Here is a 14,279-nt window from a genome sequence, read left to right as displayed (position 1 = left end):
CATTTTTTGAATAAAATTGGACTCAATTTTAAACAACTAAGGCTTATTTTGGCAAGTGAGTAAAAAGTTACTTTTTAGCTTTTAACTTGTTTTGGTGTCGAGCCACTCTCGAGCCACGCTCTTTCGAGCTACGAATTGGAACTGAATCTTTTAATCAACTTCCTAAAACAATCCTACAACATATTTATGTTCTCAGTAGTCTTGTTCAATTTTAGGACCTTTGTTGTCAAGAATGGACTTATACAAGGAATGGTCATTCTAGAGAGGGTAAGAATATCAAATTTTAAGTGAACTAAATACTATCTAAATCATGGTTAATTTATATTGGAAGTTAATATTCATTACATTACTGAGCTTCAAGCTTGTTTCCATCATTGAATTTGGACTCCTAAATTGGGTTTTTAAAATTTTGAATAAATTAAAATGTGAATATGTTTATGATGTCATGTTATTCAATGAGTAATTTTATTTTAATAATGTTACACTTATCATCTTTTTATACCACTATCAATGTACTTGCCTTATTTGTTAACCCATCATTGGTGTAATAAGTCTTCATCCATATTTATGTCAAATGATGTACTAACATGAGATAGTATATTAAAGATGGTATAATAAGATGATAAGTGTAACATTATTTCATTTTGCAGTAGGAACAATAACCTGATTGAATTAATGTCAGACAAGAGTCAACCATGGTTTCTTAAATAACCAAACTATAATTTTACAGCGGAAAAACTCTAATACTTTTATGACATGAGCTTTTAGAAGTGTAAGATTGAATTCTAATATATCTACTAATCTATCGTTTAGAAAAATAAGAGTAATAGCTAAATACATATCATTTTTTGCTAAATAATTTAGAAAATATTTATTTCAGAACTAGCAATCCATTCCATTGCAATACTCCCTTAAATATAATCATATTTTATAATGAATTAATATTATACAAATTAACCTTATTGTTTGTGGAGCTAATCATATTATGAAGTTATTCTTTTATTTTAAATTCTAAAGTTGATTATTATAAATCAATTGATTTGTTAATTTGGACAACTTTTTTCTTTATAATAAGCTTCACTTAGTAACTAAGATCAATTTTAATGATACATAGATAGTCATATTGTGCAGTAAATAATGGTGTGGTGAATGGATAGAATGATTGTTGTGCACATAAGAGGCGGTATAATCATAAGAGATTAAAAGTTCTGTAACTTAAAACTTTAAACATATTTTAGGGAGTGCTTAAAATTTTAAGTGATACAAATTATAATTATCAAAGCAATTCAATTTATTTTTACTAAATATATTCAATATTCAATTTTAAATACTAAATCGAGTTATCAAAACATCACACACCCATTACAAAACTCAAACAACTTAAAATCAGACCAATACTCTATACCACACCGCATTCATTATGGAATGTTCACAACCATATAAAGCTCATCAATCGAGTGAAAAGGGTTAGCTTTCTACATAGGTTAAAGATAAAATGACATTCAAATTGGTACTCTCCTTTGGTTTACCACATGCATCATTTGCACAATCAGCATTCTTTGTGCAAAACATAAACAAATAACAGTCCATTTTTTCTCTCATTTCATATTAATTCTCACAAAATCACCCCATCCAAACAGACTGTCAGTGTACAAAAGAATGTTTAGCACCAGAATACAAGGAAAATATGTTCATTGCAATTTACAATTAGCACCTGCCAATCAACATTTCAGACAAAAGCACAACTTTCTATGGTTTAGAAATTTCTCTGCCGCAAATTGACCTGGTCTATGTTGTGTAGACTTTCAATCTTCATACATGGGGACACTACTGGATGCCTGCCTTGATGTTTTGGGGCTCCAATATGACATTCAAAATTTTACCGGGAACATAAATTCTTTTTCTGACATTTCTACCGTCCAAATATTTGGAGAGTTTTTGGTCAATTGAAGCCAGTTTGAAAGCGTCATCCTCTGCACATGTTTCTTCGACCTGTATTGTACCCCTCGTTTTCCCATTAATCTAAACTGGTAGGACCACTGTGGACTCTTTTAGGTAAGCAGGATCAGCCTGCAAAGTCTCATAATCAATATGACAAGAAAACTCATTAATTAAGTACGACAGAAAATGAGCCTGAATTCCTGCCTAAACAAATCTATTCTCTTCTTTAATACATGCTTTAATAAAAATAAATAAAGAAGAAAAAAGAAGATGAATTTCAAGTTCTAATAACTAAGCAAGACCCCAGCCAAAACCATATATAAAAAGATACAAAATAACTGGCAAGTTTCTGCATTAATTTGGAGATATAATTGGTGTCTCCTTCCAACTTCTGTACATTCAAGCCATACATGCAGAAACTTGCCAAAACAATGAAACAGTAATACTTTATGACTCTGAACATTCTTGATCTTTCAAGATAAATTTAAGTGAACGTGACTTGTGTGTCAGCTTTCTAGATTCACTCTAATTCCATCTTGACCGATGTTTAAGAACTCGAAATACAATCTTTTTCAGCTCGTGGTCTGCAATATAGAATAAAACAGCATGTCATACAACTCTTGAGCATAGTCAATCTTTCCACCCAGACAAGCAGCAAGGGGACATAGTAAATCTTTCCACCCACCCACCCACGGAGGGAGAGAGATTTACTTGGTGTGAAAGATGAACCACACATGATGCCATATTCAAGAAAAATAGAAACCCGTACCTTCAGAAAAGGCTCGTATGCCAACGAATTTGAGTGTCCCAGGCGAAACCAAAGCTCCTCATATGGTGAAAGCAATAAGACAAATGGTTCAATGGCTAACCTTGGAAGTTTATCCCACTATAGATGCGAAAATGCAGAAAACTGATTAGATAATTTACCAAAAAATTATATAATTGATGGACAAATAAAACATAATTCAGGCCATTAATGATGTGAACAAATCAAACATATGGTAGAGCACCCCAAGACTACCAAACAAGCAACTGGTTCACATGTAGACGATGCTTTCTTTCTTAAAATGGGCATACTCAATGAAGAAGACTCCCGCTTACAGGGAAAGGTAATAAGTGGCCTTACTCTCACTTTCTTTTCACTTTTGTTTCAGGTTCCTTGGGTTGGGAGGTGAAGTGTTGAGTTGAATTGCATGTTTCAAAAGGGTATTGTTGTGAACAAGAGCAATAAGACAGAGAACCCACACTCCCTAATTTCAGCCATCACTTTCACCTACTTCTTCATTTTCCATTTTGCTTTTGTGCTTCTACAATAATTTAAACGCCTTATATTCCTGATGTGAAGTGTCTCACACCTTCACAGCAAACAAACCTTCCAGTACAATTAATTTGTCAATGGGATGCTACTAAAAGTGTAAAACTGTGAGAATAATATTAGTATATTCTATTTTATGTGACTATTGTTTTCTATTTAGGATTGATTTAGGTGTATTCTTATTTCCTATTTAGGATTAGTGTTCTATATCAATGATGTATTCGTTTAGGATTAGGATTAGGATTTAGTGTTCTATATAAGTGATGTATTCTTTGTTCAGAAAATACAATTGAATATAGAAATGCTTTCAGAAATCTTACATGGTATCATAGCCAAGTTCGTAACCCTAGCTAGTTTTCGAATCACAGATCAATAGAGTTCTCTCTCTCTTGATTTGCGATATCCTTCTTGTTATGTCTGGTTCGAAGTTTTGATCAGGTTCATCAGCTCACGTGGTTTACAATCTCCATTGGTCTCTTTGTGACCTTTTGGCATCTGCTTTGCAATTTCACTCTCCTTCTCTAGACTTTGGGTCGCATGGTCTAGAGACCTCTGACTCTGTTCGTGACCTTGGTTTTTTGGGTCTTGCTCTGATTCTGATTGTGGTTGGTTCATAACCTTTTTGGTTATTACGGTTAGACCCTTGGTTTAACTATTTTTTTCCTATTTTGAGTTTATTACACGTGACCCCGTAGTTTTCTGGTTATCATGATATCTCTGGCTTTGGATGAGTGTGCCTTCTGCCATCAGAGGGGCCATTGGAAGTATCATTGTCCCAAGAAGAGATGTCTGTCTAGCTCATCTTCTCAGCAGTCTCGGGCCCAGTTTTGCCCGTCTTCTCCGAGTAATTTTCAGCCTTTTGTTGGTTCTATTGCATCTGCTCCGGTTCCTGATCCTGACTTAGCTTCCTTGAGTGCTCGGATTAATCAGCTTCAGCATTTACTGTCTGTCTCCCAACCATCCTCTTCTGCCTCTATTGTTCCTCTCTTCATTTAGGTTTGCTTGAGTCTTCTTCAAGTATTTCTTCGTTTGTCAGGATTTTTGACTCTGGTGCCTCTCATCATATGACTCCCCATCTCCCCTTACTTCAAAATTGTACTCCTCCCTTTCCTATTACTGTCAATGCTACTAATAGGTCTAGTATGTCTGTTATATCTGTTAGGTCTGTCCTACCATCTGCTATGTCTGCTGTCTCTATTCCATTTGTCTTTTATGTTCCTCAGTTATCTGTCAGTTTATTATCTATCAATCAGCTTGATGCATCAGGTTTTGATGTTATCTTTTCTTCTTCTATCTATTCTGTGTAGGATTGGATGTCTAAGCAGCAGATTGGGACCGATCATAGAGTTGGAGACCTCTATGTGGTGGAGAGCTTACATCTACCTATGGCAACCTCTCAGACTGCCTTTTCCTCTTTTTAGTTTGATTCTCTGTCTAGTCCTTTTTACTTATGGCATTCTAGATTAGGACATTTGTCTGCTGATCTCTTACGGTCTTTAGCTCAGTCGGGTATATTGGGTAAAGTTTCTCCTAATGAACTTACTGAATGTGGAGAGTGTAAACTTGTCAAAATAACAGCTTTACCTTTTCATAAAAGTACTTCTATATCTGATACACCATTTTTTTTAGTTCATACTGATGTTTGGGGCCCTTCTCCTATTCTCACCAAAGGGGGTTCTGCATACTATGTGTCTTTTGTTGATGACTGCACCCGTTACACTTGGGTTTATCTTATAACTCATAAGTCTGACTTCTACTAGATATACCGTACTTTTCAGTCTATGGTCACTATACAGTTTGGGTCTACTATTAAATTTTTGCGGTCTGACTTGGGTGGGGAATACTTTAAAACTGAATTCTGTGAATACTTGGCCAAATTGGGTGCCATTCACCAAACTTCTTGTACTGATACACCTGCCCAAAATGGTCAAGCTGAGCGTAAACACCGTCATCTTCTTAAGACAGCTAGGTTTCTCCTTCTCTTTGCCTTTGTTCCGGCTCCGTTTTGGGGTGAAGCAGTTCTTACTGCTGCTTTTCTTCTCAACCGTATGCCTACCCCCCTTCTTTCTGGTCGGTCTCCTTATGAGGCTCTATTTTCCCAACTTCCTAATTACTCTCTCCTTCGTATGTTTGGGTCTGCTTGTTTTGTCCTTTTACCCCGTAAAGATAGGACCAAACTTAGTGCCCGGTTTGTCCTATTGTGTCTTTTTGAGTTATAGTCTCACTCAAAAAGGTTATCACTGTTATGACCCTGTTTCCTGTCGCCTTTATGTCTCCCGCCATGTTGCCTTTCTCAAACGTCTCCCTTACTTTCAGCTTCCTCCTCTCACCGCCCCAGTTTCCAAAGAGGATTTGGTTTATATTGATCCATTTCCTTCTGAAGTCCCGCCTAATGAGTATATCTCCACTGTTCCTCCTGAGCTTGTTCCATCTTCTCCTTCTGCTTCACCTTTAGTTGCTTCTCCTTCTTTGGCTTCTTCTCCTCCTCCATTATTAGTTTATTCTCGTCGCAAGGCTCCTTCTCCACTAGTTGTCTCTACTCCTATTGTTGATCCTCCTGCTTTTGACAACTCTGATCTTGCTGCACATCGATATTCTACTCGTGAGCGTCATCCTCCAAACAGGTTGGGTTGGTCTAATACATATTTTTCTGTTTCCTATCGTACTTTTTTGTCTGTTATTCATTCCTTTTCAAAACCTCAATCTTATATGGAAGCCTGTCAGGATCCTAATTGGGTTCAAGCTATAGAGGATGAGTTGTCTGCTTTACAAAAAACTAGTATTTGGGAGTTGGTTCCTTTACCTGCTGGTAAGAATCTGGTTGGTTGCAAATGGGTTTACAAAGTCAAGACTCATTCTGATGGTTCTCTTGAGCGCTACAAAGCTCGTCTGGTTGCTAAAGGTTTCTCACAGGAGTATGGTATTGATTATGAGGAGACCTTTGCTCCTGTTACTAAAATGACTACTGTCTGTACTTTGATCTCTATCGCCGTTGTTCGTTCTTGACCTCTTTATCAGATGGATGTTATGAATGCTTTTCTTAATGGTCATCTCACTGAGGAGGTTTACATGCATCCTCCTCCTGGGCTTCACCATTCCTCTAGACAGGTTTGTCGCCTTCGGCGTACTCTGTATGGTCTGAAGCAGTCTCCTCGTGCTTGGTATGATCGCTTTCAGATTGTTGTTACTGAGGATGATATGATCATCACTGGTTCTGACTCTTCAGCTATATCTGAGGTCAAGCAACATCTTTTCCGCACCTTTGAAATGAAGGATCTGGGCCCATTGCGGTATTTTCTTGGAATTGAAGTAGCTTTTTCTCCCAAGAGCTACTTTCTCTCTTAGGCCAAGTATGCCAATTCATCGTGCCGATTTTACTGACACTAAGATTTCTAATACCCCTATTGAGCTTAATGTAAAGCTCAATACTATTGATGGTGTTCTTTTGGATGATCCTACTCTATATCGAGAGCTCGTGGGTTGCTAGTCTATCTGACGGTTACTCGTCCTGATCTTGCCTATGTTGTTCATGTAATTAGTCAGTTTGTCTTTGCTCCTCGCTGGCTGCATTGGTTCAGATTCTTTGCTATCTCCGAGGTATTATCTTTCAGGGTTTACTATTGTCCTCTACTTCCTCTCTAGATTTGGTGGCCTATGCTGATTCTGATTGGACTGGTAATGTTACTGATCGCAAGTCCACGTCTGGTTTCTATATGTTTCTTGGAGATTTCTTGATCTCTTGGAAAAGCAAGAAACAAACTATTGTTGCTCGCTCTGCTACCGAAGCTGAGTATCGTGCCATGGCTCATGCTACTGCTGAAATTGTCTGGCTTCATTGTCTTCTTTCTGACGTGGGCGTCCCTTAGTCTTCCTCGACCTCCCTCTATTGTGACAACCGTAGTGCTATTCAGATTGCACATAACACTGTCTTCTATGAGCGGACCAAGCACATTGAGATTCATTGTCACTTTGTTCGTCAGCATCTGCAGTCTGGCTCTATCTTACTTCATTTCGTCTCTTTGGCTATGCAGCTTGCTAACTTCTTTACCAAGACTCACACCGCTGCTCAGTTTCAGTTTCTTCTTGGCAAGCTCTTAGTGTTTTCTGCCCAAACACCTTGAGTAGCGGGAGTGTGAGAATAATATTAGTATATTCTATATTATGTGACTATTGTTTTCTATTTAGGACTGGTTTAGGTGTATTCTTGTTTCCTATTTAGGATTAGTGTTCTATGTCTATTAGAATTCTATGTCAGTGATGTATTCGTTTAGGATTAGGATTGGGATTAGGATTAGGATTTAGTGTTCTATATAAGTGATATATTCTTTGTTCAGAAAATAAAATTGAATATAGAAAAGCTTTCAGAAATCTTACAAAAACATATTACTGTATCAGTATCCCAACATGTTACCAACCACCCAGGGAAAGTACCAGTTGCAGTAAATCACATGCCCATATCAAGAAGAAGAAATCGCTAAGGAGCCAAATCACAGAGATAGATAATAGAGACCTTATATGCTGCATAAATGAACACCGTCATTGCAGAGCTTCCAGTGTTGAACCGTGTCCCTTCAATCTCTTCTGTGACCTATAAGTCAAACCAACTAATTGGTCAGAGCTTCATATTATGTTCAAACTACAACACCTAGGGGCATGATGACATCTAAAAGATGTATCTGCATTAGAAATGCGCCAAAACACTAAATTGAAAGCACTTGTATAAATTGTCTTACTTTTCATTTCTCCATTTAAGCATCAAAATCCCACACATAATTATTATTATTATAACATAATTATTATTATTATTATTATTATTATTATTATTATTATTATTATAAATCTTTGCTCCCCTTCACACATATTATGCGTTTTGTATCATGCAGCTCTTTAATTTCCATTTCCAAAAATTCAACATTTTCAAATTCGATAAGTCTGACACTATAGACCCACCTCAAATTTTACCACCCTTACCCATGCCAATGCAACATATTAATATGCATTGGTAAACAATGTCCAATAGCATGGCTAAAAAGGGGTGACCCAGTGCTCGAGGCTCCAGCTAATGTGGGGCTTGGGTAGAGCATGCCCAGTAGCATGGCTACCAGAAATTTGATTATAGAATTTTAAAAAATAATAATAAATTCAATTTTGTGCTCTCAACAAGATTGTAATAGCATAGTTTTATTAGAAGCTTAAGGTTAAATATCATAAACATAACAAATATACAGAACTGTTCTCAAGATCACAAGCTTGAAGTTATCTGAATAGAGATTAACAAAGATTAACTTAAAAGATGAATACCATGCTCATTCCCAACCATGGGCTTTGCAATGATCACCTTAACATGGCAATTCACTGTATCCCCAGAATTATGCTCTGGTCAAAAACTGTGACCCGGATAGCAGCCAAACCAGTTATAATACTACAACATCCCATGGTAAGAAACCAGGGCATGCAGCCAATGAAAATGGGAAGGAACAAATATTGTGGCTGCTGCACAAACACAAATGGGATTTAAAAAACCTTTGAAGAGAGAGAGAGAGAGAGAGAGAGCAACAAACTACAATGCAAAAATGGATAACTAGGCCACTAGCTTGGTGAGTTGTGACAGCGATGACCAAAATGGATGTAAATAATAAGCTTATTGTTTTTAACATTAACATTATAAGGCCATGCAGAAAATCTATAAACAGCTCCCTTCTAAATTTAGAAAATAGTACACAATGCTATATGTATTATTTTGTTTTAACATTGACTGCTTTATTTATTTTATAAAAACAGCATTTTTTTTTTATCAGCAAAAAAAACTTTATTGATGAAGAAAACATACACTACATATGAGAGTACATCAACAAAGCGGTGGAAGTGTAAAGAGCATCAAAGCGACTCTACCCCAATCTCAACTAGGTTGACACCAAGGAGAGCGCTCGATCATCTGCTAGCACAACCCCCAAAGGTTGGTGAGACACCAACACAGCACCAAGGAAAAAAAAACGAAAACCACTCAACAACCTAACAACCAACCCAGAACATACCACAACTGTTAAAATTTACCTACACCTACCACCACCTACTACCACACCTACTACACCTACCACCAATTTACCCTCACCTACTCCTCACCTACTACCCAAATCCTCTTCTATATAATAGGAATCCTTGTAATATCAATAAAACAACAATCAATAACATCGATATATACACAATTTATTCTCTCTCTATCAATTTTTCTTACATGGTATCAGAGCTAGATTAAGAACTTAGTATTTTTCGCTTCACCGGCGGGCGGCAACCTCGCCTTGGCCGCCCGCCGGACCTCAACCTAGTCCGCTAGAATTTTCTACACATACCAGCCTGGGAACGGTAATCTAGGATTAGATTTTGTTGAAGGCAACAATGTCACAGCTCTGCACGTATTCATTGATAGGCTCGACCGTGAGTGTTTCTTCTATGAGTGTATCCACTGAAACAAGGTCATCCACTATAGTCATCATGATCTGCAGCTTTTTTATTCCATAACCAACAGCAACTAGTTTTGATGCTCCCCACAAGAGACCAGGTATCTCAATGCTCCGAACAGCCTCTTCCAGCTTCTTCATGTCTGTCTCATCATCCCAAGGTTTCACATCCAAAAGAACAGATGACTTTCCACTCTCTTTCTTCTTGGCAGATTTTTTAGCTGCTGCCTCCCTCTCTTCTGCTGCCTTCTTTTCCTCCTCAGTCTCATCACCAAAGAGATCCAGGTCATCATCATCATCTCCAGCTGGTGCTTCCTTCTTGGCTGGAGCTGCTTCTATTGGAGGACCTTGGCCGGCTATTCTCACGCCAGCAGCTTCTCCAGGGAAGCTTGGGGCTAGATGCGAAGAGACGCAATGGCACCACTGGGTTTCTCCAAAACTGCTGCGTATACCTTGACATCATCCTTGATGACGATGATCGATATCAATGAGGAAGATAAAGAATATTGATCGCAATCAGAGGCGGAGAGAGACGGTGAAATCAATCCTCATAAACACTTCACACCCATTTTTCTTTTATTTCTTTAATCCCACTTCTTCTCTCTCTCTCTCTGAACGGCAGTGGAGGATATTTAATTCAAGTGAAGGAATCTGGATTACACACGCCTGTATATGTCATCATGTTCTCCACTTCCTTTTCCTCTCCTCTTTTCCGATTCTCCAACTCATACTTTTTCTTTTTCCTTTTTTTCACACACTCAGCTGTTCCCACCAGGGCACATGTTTTAACTCATACTTTTTCTTTTTCCTTTTTTTTCACACACTCAGCTGTTCCCACCAGGGCACATGTTTTTGCCATTAATATATTATTATTAATTAAAAAAAAAAAAAAAAAAAAACATGACAGAAATGCTGTTCTTAACTCCTTTCACTTTCTTTATTTATTTGTTTTTTAAATAGCACCTTTTGCCCACACCATTTCACACTTTTCTTTTATTTTTCTATATTACCATCATGCACCATACAATCAACACCATGTGCTGTTTCCACCCACTTTTCTTTCTTTCTTATTATTAAAAAAAAAAAAAAAAAAAAAAAAAAAACCAAACCCCATTGCACCCATTTTACAAATTTGCACAACCAACCATATTTTATTCATCTCAGGGATCAACCCCGATTACACTTTTACCAAAAAAAAAAAAAAGAAAAAAAAAAAGCAACAACAACAACCACACCCACAGGCGGGATATTTCTTCTCTACTCTGCCGCCGGTCTCTTCTTCTTGTCTCCGTCCTGGACGGCCCTTGCCGGTGTTGCCTCCATGTTTCCCACTCCACTGGGCATGATCACAACTCCCTGCTCCTCCACTGCAGCATATGGCGGCCCTCCAAATCGGAACATCACGGTGGCCTTCCGCTTCAGCTCCTTATTTTCTGCCTTTAGCACGCTTATCTCTGCTCGCGCATCCTTATACATGCGTTGGAGCAGAGCCAGCTGGGAGTTTAACTGCTGCACCTCATTTGCCCTACTCTGCAGCCGGTTCGACAAGTTTGTAACCGCAGTCATGGTTTCCACACATGACTTCAATGTATACTGATTGGCTTCCACATCCGACTGCACTGCCATTTTTTGCTCCACAGACCGCATCGGAAAGTTCAACGGAGCAATGCCATTTTTTGCTCCACAGACCGCATCGGAAAGTTCAACGGAGCAAACTCCGGGGCACTTGGTTGAGGTTCCAGTGCCACCGTACCAGTTCTCTCTCTTGTTGACTCGTTGAGGTCGGGAAAGAGGGTGAGCAGACCGCGGGAAGACGAAGCCATTTTCTGGGCTACAAAGTGTTCCACAGTTTCTCTCTCCGAAGAGGCAGAGTTTTCTTTCGAGAAGGGTTGGTTTCAGAGGTTTCAGACTGGTATGCACAGCCTCCACCTCAACCTTGGTTTAAATAGCCAGGGCCGATCCACGCGTATCGCGCGCCACGCCAGACGACAAACGGGCGCGCCAGCCAAGGCACTCACGTGACTCGCCATCATATCTGGCACGCCTTTTGATGGCAAAGATTGGGCACACCTTTTGAGGGTGCGACTTTTTAAGGGTCCGACAAGACTCAGTAAACTGTCCCGACATTGATTCCGGTTAGCTCCTTCAAGGGTCCGACAAGACTCAGTAAACTGTCCCGACATTGATTCCGGTTAGTTTCTACAAGGGTCCAGCAAGACTCCGTAAACTGTCACAACAACTGTCACAACAGTGTCTGTTACAACGGTCCGACATGACCCCGTAAACTATCTTCTACATCGGTCCGACATGACCCCATAAACTGTCTTCTACACCGTTATGACATCACCATCCAGTGTCTTCACCAATGGTCTGACACGACCATACAGTGTCTCCTATCCTCTTTTATTTTTATGTATTTTCTTGTTTTATTCCTCTCTCCAAACTCAAGTTGGTTAGTTTCTATCCTCTTTGAGTTTGCGGGGGGCTGTTAAAATTTACCTACACCTACCACCACCTACTACCACACCTACTACACCTACCACCAATTTACCCTCACCTACTCCTCACCTACTACCCAAATCCTCTTCTATATAATAGGAATCCTTGTAATATCAATAAAACAACAATCAATAACATCAATATATACACAATTTATTCTCTCTCTATCAATTTTTCTTACAACAACCAAAGCACTGCAAGCTGCAAACCAAAAATGGCCTAAATGCACTAGCAGCAGAAACATGATCAGCACCACAAATCAGCCACAGCCACAAATCAGCTTGAACAAATATAGAACAGACAGATCAGAACCACAAATCAGCCAAAACAATAAAGCAGCACACCACTCTTCAAGGTCCACCCTACACAGCCCACCACCCCTGATTTAGCTAGATAGAAACCTCAGCCAAGGCAGACTATAACCTGTTGAAGATGATGAACAATCTCATTGACTGAGTAAACCATAGCTGGGCAAGAGGATTTGATCCACAATGCAATCCTCACCTTGATGGAGTCACACAAACTCACAACATCAGCCTGAGCGCTTTTGAAAATACAATCATTCCTCTGCTTCCATACGGACCAGAGCACAGCCAGAGGAACAACATTCCAGATTACCTTCAACTGCTTTGATAATCTCCAACCCTGCCACCAATTGAGTAAACTGCTCACAGACCCAGGTGTTAACCAACGAATACCCCACCATTTGATAATATTAGACCAGATCCTCCAAGTAAAAGGACAAAGCAACAGCACATGGTTATTACTTTCCACCTCCCCATTACAAAAAATACAATTCACAGTTGATCCAGCATTTAGAACACCAATTTTGTGCAGATAGCTAGAAGACTTTACTCTCCCCTTCCATGCTAACCAACCAAAAAATTGTACCTTAGGAGGAGATACATTCTTCCAAATGAAACCAGCAGTCTTGATATTAGCTCCGTGACCCAATTGACTCCATCTATAAGCTGAAGCAACTGAGAAAGACCCTGATGTATCTGCAGTCCAACTCAATATATCTCTCCTACCTTCCCTGAGAGCCGGAGCATTAAGTAATATTGAAGTCATTCTCCTCAACTCCTCCACCTCCCACTGGAACAGAGTCCTTCTGAAGTTCAGATTCCACTCCTCAGCACCAGTTCTCCTGCTATACACCAATTCCACAGATTCATCATTTCCCACTGTTACAGAATATAATCTAGGGAATACATCTTTCAAACATACATTTCCAAACCATTTATCCTTCCAGAAAAGTGTTCTCTTACCATCTCCAATAACCAGAGCTATTTTATTTTTAAAAAACTCCACCAGATCAGGCCTACCCGAAGCAAGCCCCAATATATCTTTCCAGATCAAAGAGCACCTGAGATGTTCCACAGGTTCAGGCCACCATCCCCTCCCATCCTCATTATACTTGCTGCATATCACCTGCTTCCATAGGGTTTTTTCTTCAGCCCCAAACCTCCACCACCATTTTAAGAGAAGGCAATCATTCATAAGCCTGATCCTTTTAACTCCTAATCCCCCTTGACTTTTGCTTTTTGAACTCTCCTCCCACTTTATCAAATGAATCTTTCTTCTAATTTCATCACCTCCCCATAAGAATCTAGACTGAACTCTGTCAATTTCTTTTGCAACCCCTTCTGGCATCCTGAACAAAGATAGGTAGTAGATTGGTAAACTAGACAGCTCTGACTTTATCAGGGTTAATCTCCCTGCAAAGGATAGGAATCTCCTCTTCCAAGATGCTAGCTTTTGTTTGCACTTATCAATCACAGGTTGCCAAAACCTTCTTCTCCTTGGACAATCCCCCAATGGCATCCCTTAAGTATTTTAAAGGCAGATTTTGATGTAAGCAGTTCAGTTTGTCAGCAAATCCTTTAGTGAGGTCCTCACTAATGCCAATCCCACACACCACACTCTTGTGGAAGTTAATTTTCAACCCTGAAAGCATTTCAAAGCATCTCAGAATCCTCTTAACATTCCCAATCTCCTCCCATTCTGCCTCGCAAAAAAGAATTGTATCATCTGCAAATTGAAGATGGGTGATCACAAGATCGTTT

General features: G+C 39.1%; 2 pseudogenes across 2 annotated transcripts in view; both read right to left on the bottom strand.

Moving 5' to 3' along the window:
- Positions 1-1,484: 1,484 nt before the first annotated feature.
- LOC114257319 (leucine--tRNA ligase, chloroplastic/mitochondrial-like) overlaps positions 1,485-14,279 on the bottom strand; it is a 39,264-nt pseudogene continuing 26,469 nt past the window's right edge. Inside the window, exons 14-16 of the transcript XR_014341361.1 lie at positions 7,767-7,844; positions 2,711-2,827; positions 1,485-2,070 (exon numbers count right to left, since the gene is read on the bottom strand). The product of XR_014341361.1 is annotated as a leucine--tRNA ligase, chloroplastic/mitochondrial-like (transcript). The remainder of the gene's footprint in view (positions 2,071-2,710; positions 2,828-7,766; positions 7,845-14,279) is intronic.
- On the bottom strand, positions 9,592-10,693 carry LOC145799001 (elongation factor 1-beta 2 pseudogene; annotated as a pseudogene). Its single transcript, XR_014340914.1, has 2 exons — positions 10,678-10,693; positions 9,592-10,261 (listed from the first exon to the last, which is right to left on the bottom strand). The product of XR_014340914.1 is annotated as an elongation factor 1-beta 2 pseudogene (transcript).

Source organism: Camellia sinensis, chromosome 9, assembly GCF_055761805.1.
Source record: "Camellia sinensis isolate YWXY chromosome 9, ASM5576180v1, whole genome shotgun sequence".
NCBI classification, from domain to species: Eukaryota; Viridiplantae; Streptophyta; class Magnoliopsida; order Ericales; family Theaceae; genus Camellia; species Camellia sinensis.
Note: the sequence above shows the minus strand (reverse complement) of the source record. Positions and strands in the feature narration are given on the sequence as shown.